A 12,365-nucleotide genomic window follows, 5' to 3' on the forward strand; every position below is an offset into this window, starting at 1 on the left:
CCCTGGAGCCGGCGGCCGCGTCCGCGCCGCTGCTGCCCGGCTCGCTGGCGGCGGGGTCGGGGGCTGCCGGAGCTGACTCCATGTTTTTTCCCAATGTAGAGATCGCTGGAGATGGCGAGCTCCGAGACTCCCTCTATCTTCTGTTTTCAGAGCAACTCTATGGTACCAAAAAAAAAAAAAAAAAAAAAAAGGCAGAAGGAGACCGGCGAGAGCAGGAGGGAGAGCAGGCGGCGGCGGCGGCGGGCGAGGGCGCGCGGAGTGTGTCCGGGTGGACGTGCGTGTGCGCCCGAGAGGGGATGGGAGGCGGGTCTGGCCACAGGCAGCGCTAGCGAGAGCTTCTCCAGTCGGCCCCCACACCCACATTCCCCACCCTCCAGACCCCAGACCGAGAGCCACAGACTGGCTGCCAATTTGGGGAGGTGGGGAAAAGACGGGGGGAGGAGGGCAGAGCCTCCCGCGCCCGGTCCTCCCCTCTTCCCAGCCCAGGGGCAGAAATTGAAATCGGCGAGATGATTCTGTGCCTACTTCTGAGACTCACGGGAACAGAACTCGTCCCCATCCGCAGCCAGCCTGGGAAGAGACAAATCCGATTATCCACGTTGGGGAATCGCAGGTAGCTCCCTGCCAGCCCTGCCCAGGGCTGAGGACAAACTAAAAAGGAATTAGAACTGGGTTGGCACCTCAAGGAAGGCAGAGGGTGGGAGGCCGTGGCACTTTTTACTTTGGGATGGGATGGCCAGTGGGTTTCCAATATTGGTTAGATAAGTCTGTGTGTATAAAAGATTTTGTGAATTGCCTGTTTCTAGTGCGGTTCAAAGAAGTCGCTTTCAGCTCCTTTGCTGTTTCCTCCGCGAAGGATCCAGAAACCATTTGTCAGGGCTCTTTCTATTGAAGAAAACTTTGGCCTGTTTGGTAGATGACTACCTAAGCCGGATGAAATATGCCACACTACATATGGTTCATGCGTGGCTGCTAATTGTCAATTCCCACTGGTACTTGTGCTATTAAACGTACAGTCTCATCCGTAACAGACAGATATACTGGAGAGGCATTTATAATGTCTGGATGATAAATTCAGATAATTAGCAATTCCTAATAAGTCGCATCATTGCAGGCATTATTCTACACCCTCCTGCCACTGAAACACACCCATGCCCTAGTAGGTGCTTCATGAAATCCAAGGAAAGTAGAGAATTGCATCAGTTACCTTGATCCCAAACTCCAGTATGAAGGAACAATACAAATTAGATGGATGGAAGCTTTCAAATGTTAGTAGCCTGATTTCTCCGCCTCAGTACTCAATACTCAGTCCACTCAAGACACACATGAAATCAATCCATTGTAAACATGTACCCCCACCTTCCTTTCAGAAGGATCGAAATTTTTGACAATAAGAAAAAAATATTATATACCAGAAGGTGGCATAAATATGTGTATTTAAGGGGGTGGGGTGGGAGAGGAAATTAAGGAACATTTTGCTTTTGCTAACTTCCTGGTTTGGAAAAAATGCTTAAAAAAAAAAAATAAGGGGAGGAGAACCTAGTTAGATATAGCTTAAGAGGAACATCCATATGCCAAAGTTCACACATGGTTTGTGTTTCTGTTACTGATCTTGGTCTGATTTCCGATATACAATGCTCTTTGCCATGGTCTGTGTGTTAATCAGCAAAACCTGTGGTCCACTCTTCGGGGTGATATAAATGAGATGTGAACAGTTCTGATACCTTAATCCGGTCTCTGCAAGGATCCCTAGCTTTAGCCTGTCTGCTGGCACCCACAGACAATGCCGTGATTGTCTCCTTCATCCCAAATCAGATGTGTGGGTTACCCCGTATATCAAAGCACAGATTTCCAGAGCAGCCTTCACACCATTTACCGCTGTTTAGCCTGTTAATAATGTTCTTGATGCAATTGACCTAGCTTGTCACAATTGACTTCTGTAAGTAAACAAATATATCAAAGTGCACAATTTAATAAACAACATTCTCTGGAACAGTGAGCATCTCAAAATACATCCACTACCTCATCTTTATTTTACAGTATTTTTTAAAAATACTTTTCATATTAAATTTCACCAATAATTCTATTTGGGATGCAAGTGGCTTAAAAAGTATCCCTGGCTTCCTTTTAGTTATTACCAGCAACTTGTTAACATTTTTTGGTTAAGTCGATTCCCCTGGGCCTTCAGTTTTCTTTCCTATTCTCCTTTAACTCAGGTGGTTATTTGGTCACCGTGAAAAGACCTTCCAGAAAATGGCCCTAGGGACCTTAATCAATTAAAATGGACTCTATATTCCCTTCAGCAAGTGATCCCAGCTCCAAAAAGCCATTTCTGCTAACTCTCTAAGACAATTACTGCTTCTGCAATTTAAAACAATTGGGAACTCAAGTGCTTTCCCCAAGGGAAAAATAAAAGTGAGTTAGATACATTCCTTGACTGTCAATCATTGTTACTAAAGTGTAAATTACCTGGATTGGGGAAGGATTTGAAACCTGAAAAGCACAGTGATTAGGTTTATGTTTCTTTCCTTCCCTCATGCACCTTTCCAGATTACTAATTAAGGCTTTCTAATTTTCCAAATATTTGGAGAGATGGGAGCCTTCCTTAGACTCTGCTCATTGACAAAGGGCAACAGTGTTTGCTTAAAAATGGTTATTTTCCTTTGCACTACTGAGTTCCCTCACAGACAATGGCTTAGAAAAGCTATACTTTGCAGAAGAGATATGCCTAAATGCAGTTTTTTGCAACCCCTCTTTTTCTCCCCAATCCCACAAGGACCCTCCCTACCTCCTTGCCAATCCCAAACTTCCTTCTTATGATAATACTATTCTTCTCCTACTCTAAGGTAATTACTGGAACCTCAGAGTTAGCTTTGACTCCTCTATCTTGCTCCTGTCTAGCTCTCCCCATTTTTATATACTGGCCAAGTTGTATAAATTCTATCTCTGTGACATCTGCCCCTCTTTTCTGCAACCATCCGTCTAGTTCCAGACAGGACTGCTTCCCTAAACCATTGCAGTAACCTCCCAAATAACTGGCCTTCCCTCTTATAACCACTCTAATCCATTCCTCATAGCACTTCCGAGTTAATTGACCAAACTACAACTCTCATTTCCCACCGTGTCACTCCCCTGCTTGTAAGACTTTAATGTGTCCCATTGCCTATCCAATTAACTATTAACTAGTCAACATGGTATTCAAGGTTCTACTTCACTTATCCCTGCACTCCTACACCAAGGATGGCAAGTCGATCTCATCTCATGGAAGAACTCCTGAGGTTGGTTAGAAAGGTGTGGGCCTTGATTGATTAATGCTGTCTCCCATGCGTGGAAGATAGGGAGTGTGACACTCATGCCAGGAGTTTGCCAAACTACTTTACATCCTTACATAGTCCCTACAACCCACATGTAGTCTTCAGGCCATGCCTATGCTGCTGCCTCCTCCTCTTGCTCGTAGTCCGTGACACATGGATAGCTGGCCATGCCTCTTCTCCCTAAATGCCCTCCCTGCCTTTTCTGTTTACTGAAATCTTTTTTTTTTTTTTTCATGTTCCATTCTAAATGACAACTCCTCTGTGGAGCCTTCCCAGATTCACCCCCTACCAAGTATTTAAACTGTCTTTAGTGTTTACACATCTCTTAAGGCACTTCATATGCTCTGTCTACCTTTTGTTGTCCCCCCCTGCCTTTTCTGTTTCCTGAAATTTTTTTTTTTTTTTTCATGTTCCATTCTAAATGACAACTCCTCTGTGGAGCCTTCCCAGATTCACCCCCTACCAAGTATTTAAACTGTCTTTAGTGTTTACACATCTCTTAAGGCACTTCATATGCTCTGTCTACCTTTTGTTGTGGTTGTTTGCACCTTTGCCTTATCCTCCCTGGTAGAAGATACAAGTCTTGAAAACAGGGATCATACCCTTGCACGTAGTAGGCACTCATTAGACTAGTGGATTTGGGAAATGGAATTGATGAAGTAATCATAAAGGAGCATGTCCACACAGTGATTCCATTACACAGCAAGAATGAAAACCTAAGCATTTCAACTTTCAATCACTTGAAATAAGCCTCTCCTTCCTGGATAAAAGATTAGTTGACATGTATGGGCTGTTAAAATTTATATATGCAAAAAAAGGTTGACAGTTATTTTCTTGCATTTCTTGAAAGGGAGAGAAAGGAAATGATAGAAATATATAGTAGAATTTCCTTGGGAGTTTGGAGCTTTCTACAACACGCAAAGAACAAAGAAGACCGAAAATTAAAACTGAGTGCCCAGACAACAAGTTCCTTTTCTTTCAAGAAAGCATCAAGAAACTGAAGCTGGGCCATATGCTGAAAATAGAAGACATTCTAATGAAAATGCAGCACTGCTCTTGAACTTGGGAGGGGCTCCTTCTTGCTCCAGGATTTGTAGTCAGGGTAGCCCCAACCAGGAAAATCCAGGGTAAGATGAACCCTCTGTCAAAATCAGAAAAGCAGTGATGTAAAACTGAACTCTTCCTGGTGGCAAGAAGAAAACCAGGCTTGCTAGACACTGGGACATAAAGACAAAGATTGAAGTGTGCAGTTCGCAGTGTCTGCTGGGTGGTCTACTCTACCCCTTCCCATTTTAGAGATGAGGATACGAAAATGCAGAGAATAGAAGTGACTTGCTCAATGCCACCTGTATTACTCCATTTATGTTGCTTATAACAAAATACCCGGAACTGGGTAATTTCTAAGAAAACAAAATTTATTGTTTACAGTTTCAGAGGCTGGAAAGTCCAAAGTCCAGGGAACACATCTGTTGAGGGCCTTGACCTGGTGGTGACTACAGCAGCTCAGGGTATCACATGGTGAATATGGCAGGAGCAGAGAGAGAAATAGATCCTCAAGTGCTCTCTTTTTAAAGCCCTCAAAACCATGCCTATGACCACCATTAAAGCATCAATTTATTAATCCATTTACTAGGGCATGGTCCTCACAACCTAATCACTTCTTTAAGGTCCCACCTTTCAATTACCATAATAGGATTTCCTGCTCTCAACAGTTACAGTGGGGATTAAGCTTCTAATGCATGGACTTTGGTGGACACAATTCAATTCAAGGCACCACCCAATTAACCAGTGGCATGATGTCATGGCCTCAGTCTGCCTGAATTCAAAACTCAATTGTGCCACGGACTAGCAATGTGGCCAAGGGAAAATCACTAGCCATTTCTATGCCCATGTTTCCTCATCCATAGCTGAGGGTTGTTGAGAGGGGAAGGGGGTGTTAGATGAGATGATTCTTCTGAAATGCATGGCACTCAAAATTTTGCAATTATTGTTATGCATCTTGCATGATGTAATGAAATACTGAATAGAACTGTACTGTCAAATAGTGCAGCCATTAGCTAGACGTGTCTATTAAACACTCGAAATGTGATTACTCCAAATTGAGATGTGTGATATCTGTTAAAATCCACATTATATTTTGAAGACTCAGTACCAAAAATGTAAAGCATTTGATTAATAATCATATATTGATTGCATGTGAAATGACAATAGTTTAGATATATTGGGTTAAATAAAATATATTATTCAAATTAATTTTATCTTTTAACTTTTTAAAATCTGGCTATTAGAAAATTTATAATTACTGGGTAGTTTACATTATGTATCTCTTTGACAATGTTGGTATAGAGCATCTCTGGCACATAGTAGGTGTTCTAACAATTTAATAGGAGTAATTGGTAGGGCTCAGCTGGGGGCACCACTGGGTCAAGAATAAACAAATGTGTTGTGATTTCACAAAATTTTAATTGTGCTGCTATTTGCAAGGCATTTAGCTGGATGCTAAGGAAAATGGAGACAAAGCTAGTGAGTCTTGTACAGACAGTGAGATGGGCACGCCAAAACAGAGGCATTACGTGCTTTTCTTAAAATCATTCAAGTATGGGGCTTAAATGGCCCTAGAGGACTCCATAAAGCAGCTAATAATCTTCCTCAGGGCATCGAGCAGGAAGGGCCCTGTCCTGGGCAGCTCATGTTCCCTTGGACAGCTTCTGGAACTAGGGCTGTAGACTTCAAGAAGAGAAAGGCATTGGAAAACATGCAAAAACCAGGGGACATGAGGAACAGGTTTTCTGTAGCCCTGTTTCCAACAGCTTCACCTGAACTTCACCTGGATGAGTAACGTGACGTTGTACTGGCTTCAGTGCCCTTCATTGAACCATTATGACCTGATGCTGAGTTCACTAATATACTTTGGCTGGCTTTGGAAAACACAAGGTGAAGAAAGCTGGATTGTAAGGTCCCGTAGGGCAGGAACTTTGTCTCAGTTGTTTACCCATGCATCCCCAGTGCCAAGCACTATATCCAGCACATGATAAATGCAGTATTTGTTGACTGAATGAATAAATAAATGAAGTATGTTTTTTAGAAAAAGGAAACTGTGAATAAATCAACAAATAAAGGAGTACAATTTATTGAATACCTATTAGGTTCTAGATACTTTCTCATGTCTCGTACTTATTTTATAGATTAAGCTCTTCTACTTTGCCATAAAACAATTTACTAACTTCTCTAAGATTCCATTTTTCCATCTATAAAATGAATATGACTTTTTTTTTCTCAGTCACTTCAGAGCAGTGTGGGTGAGGGTCGGATGTTCTTCACGTTATCATGTCGGATGAGATAACACAGATGAAAGTGATTTGTAAGTTCTAGGGTACCCTCTCCGGTAGAACCATGTACGTGTTGTTCAGTATGATTGGCATTAGCTACCTGTGGCTGTTAAGCACTTGATATATAACTAGTGTGCCTGAGGAACTGAATGTTTCCCCCTTTTAAATAGACTATTTGTTTTTTAGAGTTTTAGGTTCACAGAAAAATTGAGCAGAAAGTACAGAGATACCCCATAAATCCCCTGTCCCGACACAGGCACAGCCTCCCTCACTATCATCATGTATCGGTGTGGTATATATGTTAATATCTTCTAAAAGTTTTTTGGTTTTGCATTTTACATTTAGATATATGATCCATTTTGAGTTAATTTTTGTGAAGCATTAAGGTCTGTGTCTAGATTCAAATTTTTGCATGTAGATGTTTAGTTGTTCCAGCACCATGTGTCAAAAAGGTCATCTTTTCTCCGATGTATTATCTTTGCTATATTGTCAAAGATCAGTTGAGTATATTTATGTGTATCTATTTCTGGGCTGTCTATTCTGTTCCATTGGTCTATTTGTCTTTTTTTTCAAATACCATGCTGTCTTGATTACTGTAGCTTGAAACTGGATATTTAATTTTATTTAATTTCCATTAACTTAATTTTAAATAGTCACATGTGGCTAATGGTCATTATATTTGACAACATAGATTGTTCATTTTAGATTTTAATCTTTTGAGCTTCTGAGCCACCCGCACACAGATATTCATTCATAAATTTTAGATTATAAATATTTGTTTTGCACTTGGTATGTGACAGATGCTGTAGGGGATTCTAAGATGAACAGGTAGATCCTACATCTTCTACTAGGAGGTAAGACAAGTTCATCAGCACCTGTACTTTAGGATTTGAAGTATCAAATGCCATAAAATTGGCTAAGGTATAGGGCCTCAGAAGAAGGAGCCAATGTTCCCTGTTGGAGAAATCGAGGGAGGCTTCCTTGGAAAGAAGGCATTTAATGAAATGTTTTTCCTGGAGTCAGGTCTAAAGATACAAATTGGGGAGGTGGTTATGGCCATAGATGAGCTTTTTGCAAAGACCTTAAAGACAGTTGAGGCCTCTGACTCCATTCTTCTTCTCCAGGTGGATCTATTCTTAGTATTGCACACAAATATTTTTCCATTAAGAAAATACATATGAATTTCCTTGTACAAGTCAATGTCCCAGCTGGTATATATTTTACACATACATACTTTTTCATCCTACACGGGTGGTTCTCAAAGTGTGGTCTGCAGCCCAGCAGCAGATTCACCTGATGCAAATTCTCAGGTCTCAGCCAGACTTACTGACTCAGACACTCTGGGGGTGGGGTCCAGCAATCTGTGTTGTAAAGAGCCATTCAGGTCATTTGGATGCACCCTCAAGTTTGAGAATCACTATCCTAAATTCAAGACCACCTGATTCATAAATGCACATATGTGGACACCACGAATCCTGATAAGGGGATCTCCTTATGAGAGAGAAGATCCATGCCTCTGTGCACCTGACAGTCTTTTCACTTAGGACTGCAGCACAACCACAGAATTCCAGCACCGTGTCAGGAACCCTGCCATAACTAAGTCTATGTATGTCTCATCGTTTTGGTGGTAGTCATATAGACAGGGCTTGGATAGAGCTTAAATTTGAAAATTAAAAAGAAAAAGAAAAAGAAAAAAAAGCTGTCAAACTAGCCTGGGGCACTGATGATTCAGAATGCCAGTTCTGCCCTGGTGAAGATAGATGTTTAGATGAAGGCCCTGTGTGAAACTGAGTAAGAAATCAGCAGGAAATATTTTCTGCTTAACAGATCAGAAGGGTGACGAAGACAGTAGCACTCTTCCAAAAAGCTACATCATGATAGATATTATGGGTCAAACTTTCCTTTAGAAAAACTTCTGAGTTGTCCCTCTCTCTCATGCCAGAAGAAATGTTCATCTATCAAAAATATAAGTTTTGTTTTTGGTTTTGTTTTGTTTTTTCCTATTTTAGGTATGTCAGTTAACGCTTGCTCAAAAATGCCACCTAAAAAGCACTGCCAAACTCAGTGGCTCACAGCAACATGCACTTGTTTCTCATTCTTACGTCTGTGGGAAGGTTAGTGTTCATCTGGGCTTGGCTCCAGACTGCTGATTGGGTTGAGTTCTGCTCTGCATGTCTCCTGTTCTTCTTGGGACAGTGATTAACAGAACACTCATAACAAAAAGCAGGTGCACAAGAGAACAAGCCTGTCCCCCAAGCACATGTCAAATCTTTGCACACATCACATTTACTAACATCCCATTGGCCAAAACAAGTCACATGGCCAAATCCAAAGTCCAGGGGTGGAGAAGTATCTTCTGCCCACCAAGAGACCATGGCAAGGGTGTGGATTTGTAGCACTACTAGAGGGGAATGAACAATTGAGGCCAATAATTCAATCACCTGGATGGCTTATCTCTAGATCAGAGGTTCTCAAGCTTGGCTGAATGTTGTAATCCCCTGGGAGTTTTAAAAAGTACTGATGCCTGGGTTTTAGTCCAGAGATTCTGGTTTAATTGGTTTGGGGTGCAGCCCAGGCTGGGAGCGGTAAAGCTCCCCAGGTGATTCTAATGAGTAGCCTGGCATTAAACCAAACCAACTGGTGTTAAACCAAATGCTATTGACTAAACAAACCCAGTTTTGACCTCTGCTTTGGGGAGGATGCTTTCCCATTCATTTTTGGAACTCCCTGTCTTTTAAGACCTTTAACAAGTAAAGCACTTTACTGTGTCAGAAGTAATTTCGGTCCCATCCAGTGAGCAGCCTCAGGTCAGATTCATAAAAAGGTATCATCAGAGATTTTCTTAGTGTTGAATTCTAATGAATTGCTGGTGATTCTGTTTGTTACTTACCTATCATTAAAGTAAAAACACTGGTGTGGGTGCTAATTGCTAACTGTCTACATTTCTGGAGCAGCTGCGTATAGGAGCAGAGAATCTTGCTGTGTCATTAGAAGTTAGGATCTACCTTCTCAAGGCATAGGACACTTGCACAGATAATGTACACGTTATTTAGCTTTTCACTTATATTCATATTTTCTGTATGTATATACATTGAGAAATATAACTCTCCCCCCCCCCCTTTTTCTGGTGCCTTCTGGCATTCAAAGTTCTGTAAGTACATGGAAGTTATAATGAAACTTATAACTGTTTTGAGGACCTTATAAGTATTTCTTCTAAGGGAATTTGACATACATTTTGGAAGAGAGATACTTGGGGCTGATTAAAATCAACACCCTCATCCTTCATAAACCACGCTTCTTCCTAGAGGAGTTTTTGTCCTTTAAGGGTATCTGTGTATTTTGTCTTAAAACTCTCATGTCATTTATTTCATTATTAATTTTATTTCAGTTTTCAGCTTGGAATATTTTTAAACTTCTTTATGATACCGTGAAAATAAAAATATTGCATCATACCCACTTTCCTGATTTTTTTTCCATGTGGAAGAAAAATAATATTTTAAGGACCAATCTATGTTTTAGAAAATCTTTCATATCTTTTAGGGATCTTCTAAATAGAGAGATCAAGCAAAACGTCCTCCCACAATTTCCCAATATGTTGTCTGGCTCATAGACAAGCTCATTTGTTGGAAAAAGAAGATAAATCATCAGTTTGCATATTATTTCCCCCCTCAATTGATTGCTGGCTGTCAGTATGCTTGAGGTTTTGAATAATCAATCAAATTATTAGTTTTTGGATGAAATTCCATAATGCTGTGGCAAATTATCAATGCATATGTAGATTGGGGTGGGGGGAAATCTGTGTAGAGCAACAAAACTGTCAGTGTCTAAGAAGAAAAAAGGATACATCCGCGCTGCACATTAGTCACTGGGAACATATTGGATACATTTATCAGAGTAGGAAGCTCTATAGAGTCAATAACATTTCAGTTCGACATTTAACTTCACATCCAAATGTTAGATCCACAAATATTTTCTTCCCAGGGACATGTTGTCATAATAAAGGAAGTAAAGCCTTAGGTCTACACAGCTGTTACCCTTCACATTTATTCCTTAAAGACATGGCCAAAAGGATGCATCGTGACACACCAACCACCTTTTCTTTGCAGGGGGCTAAAGGCAGGAGTCCTAGAATTGCTGCCAAAAAGCGGCGTGACTTTGGAGAAGTTGCTATACATCTCTGGGTTTCAGTTTTTTCATCTGATGGATTAGATGATGTACAAAGGCTTTCTGCAATTCCATTTAGTTGCCTAAAGAATACTTGGCACTACAAAAGATACAATGTCAGAGGGAGCTGTGTTACAAGAGATGGATAAAAGCAGATGTTAGATATGGAAGATGTTATGGTTGGAAAGTTCTGGTGCTGAAGGAGTTCGTTAAACAGAGAAATAACACAGTGGACTCAGAGAATAGGCAGGGCCCTTAAATGACAGGAGAAAACCAGTAAGACAAGTGAAAACTTGGCCAAAGACAGTCATAGATTCAGTGGTTGAATGAAAGAAAGACCTGGAATTCCCAACTCCCCATCAGTACCCTTTCCTCTGCCCCAGGCTGCTTCACTGGCCCAAGTCTAGCATCCCTGAGATTTACTGGCAGCTCTCTCCATTTGGCTACAGAAAAGTCATTTTGAATTACCATTTGTTTTAGAATGAGCAAAGGTATCTTTGAGGACAGACACAGCCTGTAGGATGGGAGACAGAATCATCCCAATGAACCTGAAGAATGGCCAATATTTTAGGTTCATTATCAGCCACACCATAAACGTGTGATTCTACAAGGTCAGCGATCAGCCTCAGTCTTAACCAAATGATCAGCCTAATCTGAGTTAATTTGGTTGCACTGACTTGGTCCATTTGGGTAAATGGTGCCACTATTCAATCTCTGGGGTGCCCCAGCACTACCTCCAGAGGAGGTGCGGAAAGATTTGGAAACTTTGCCTTCCTGCTTACTGGGCTGTGGCCTCAGGGGGGAAAACTGTGTCTTGGTCCATGCTGGGAGTGTTACATACATTATCACATGCAGTCCTCAGTGCTAGGAACTGAGTGATGGAATCCTTGCTTTAGAAACAAAATAAGCCCAAACATGTTAAAGGATTTGACCAAATCTCCATAGTTAATACTTGACAAATGTAGGCTCTCTACCTAGGTTTGTCTAATTCCAGTGTCGATGTTCTTTCTGCAACACGTTTTCATTCATATGCAAACAATTATAAAATGAAAAACAAAAATGAGGCTGAAATCTCAGGCCAGGGAAAAGAAAAAGGAAAAGAAAAAAAGGGGGGGTGGGTTAATGGAAATAAACAAGAATTAAGAAACCTGTGTCCAAATTCCATGTCCTTCTTCATGATCATCATCCCATTCTCCTCCTTAGAACATATTAGATAATATTACACAGCTAACAGCTACTGAGTTCTGCCTTTCAAGGGCTTTAGACTTATTTCCCACACTATACACATACTCATGTTTCCCCCATGACAATGCAATGAGGCAGCTACAGTTATCACTCCCATATTATGGTTGCAGAAACTGGAGCACAGGGAGATGATAAGTAACGTGACCAAGATCATACAATTCATGGTGGCAGAGCTGAAATGCATCCCCGCCCCTCATTTTCAGACTGACACCAGGCCTGCCCTTGGCCACTCAGTGCACCTGCCAGAACTGTTTAGAGTTCCCAGATAAATCCCTTTCCTTCCCTGGATATCAGTTTCCTCATCAATCAAAAA

This window comes from Galeopterus variegatus, unplaced genomic scaffold (genome assembly GCF_000696425.1).
Source record: "Galeopterus variegatus unplaced genomic scaffold, G_variegatus-3.0.2 Scaffold1532, whole genome shotgun sequence".
NCBI lineage: Eukaryota > Metazoa > Chordata > Mammalia > Dermoptera > Cynocephalidae > Galeopterus > Galeopterus variegatus.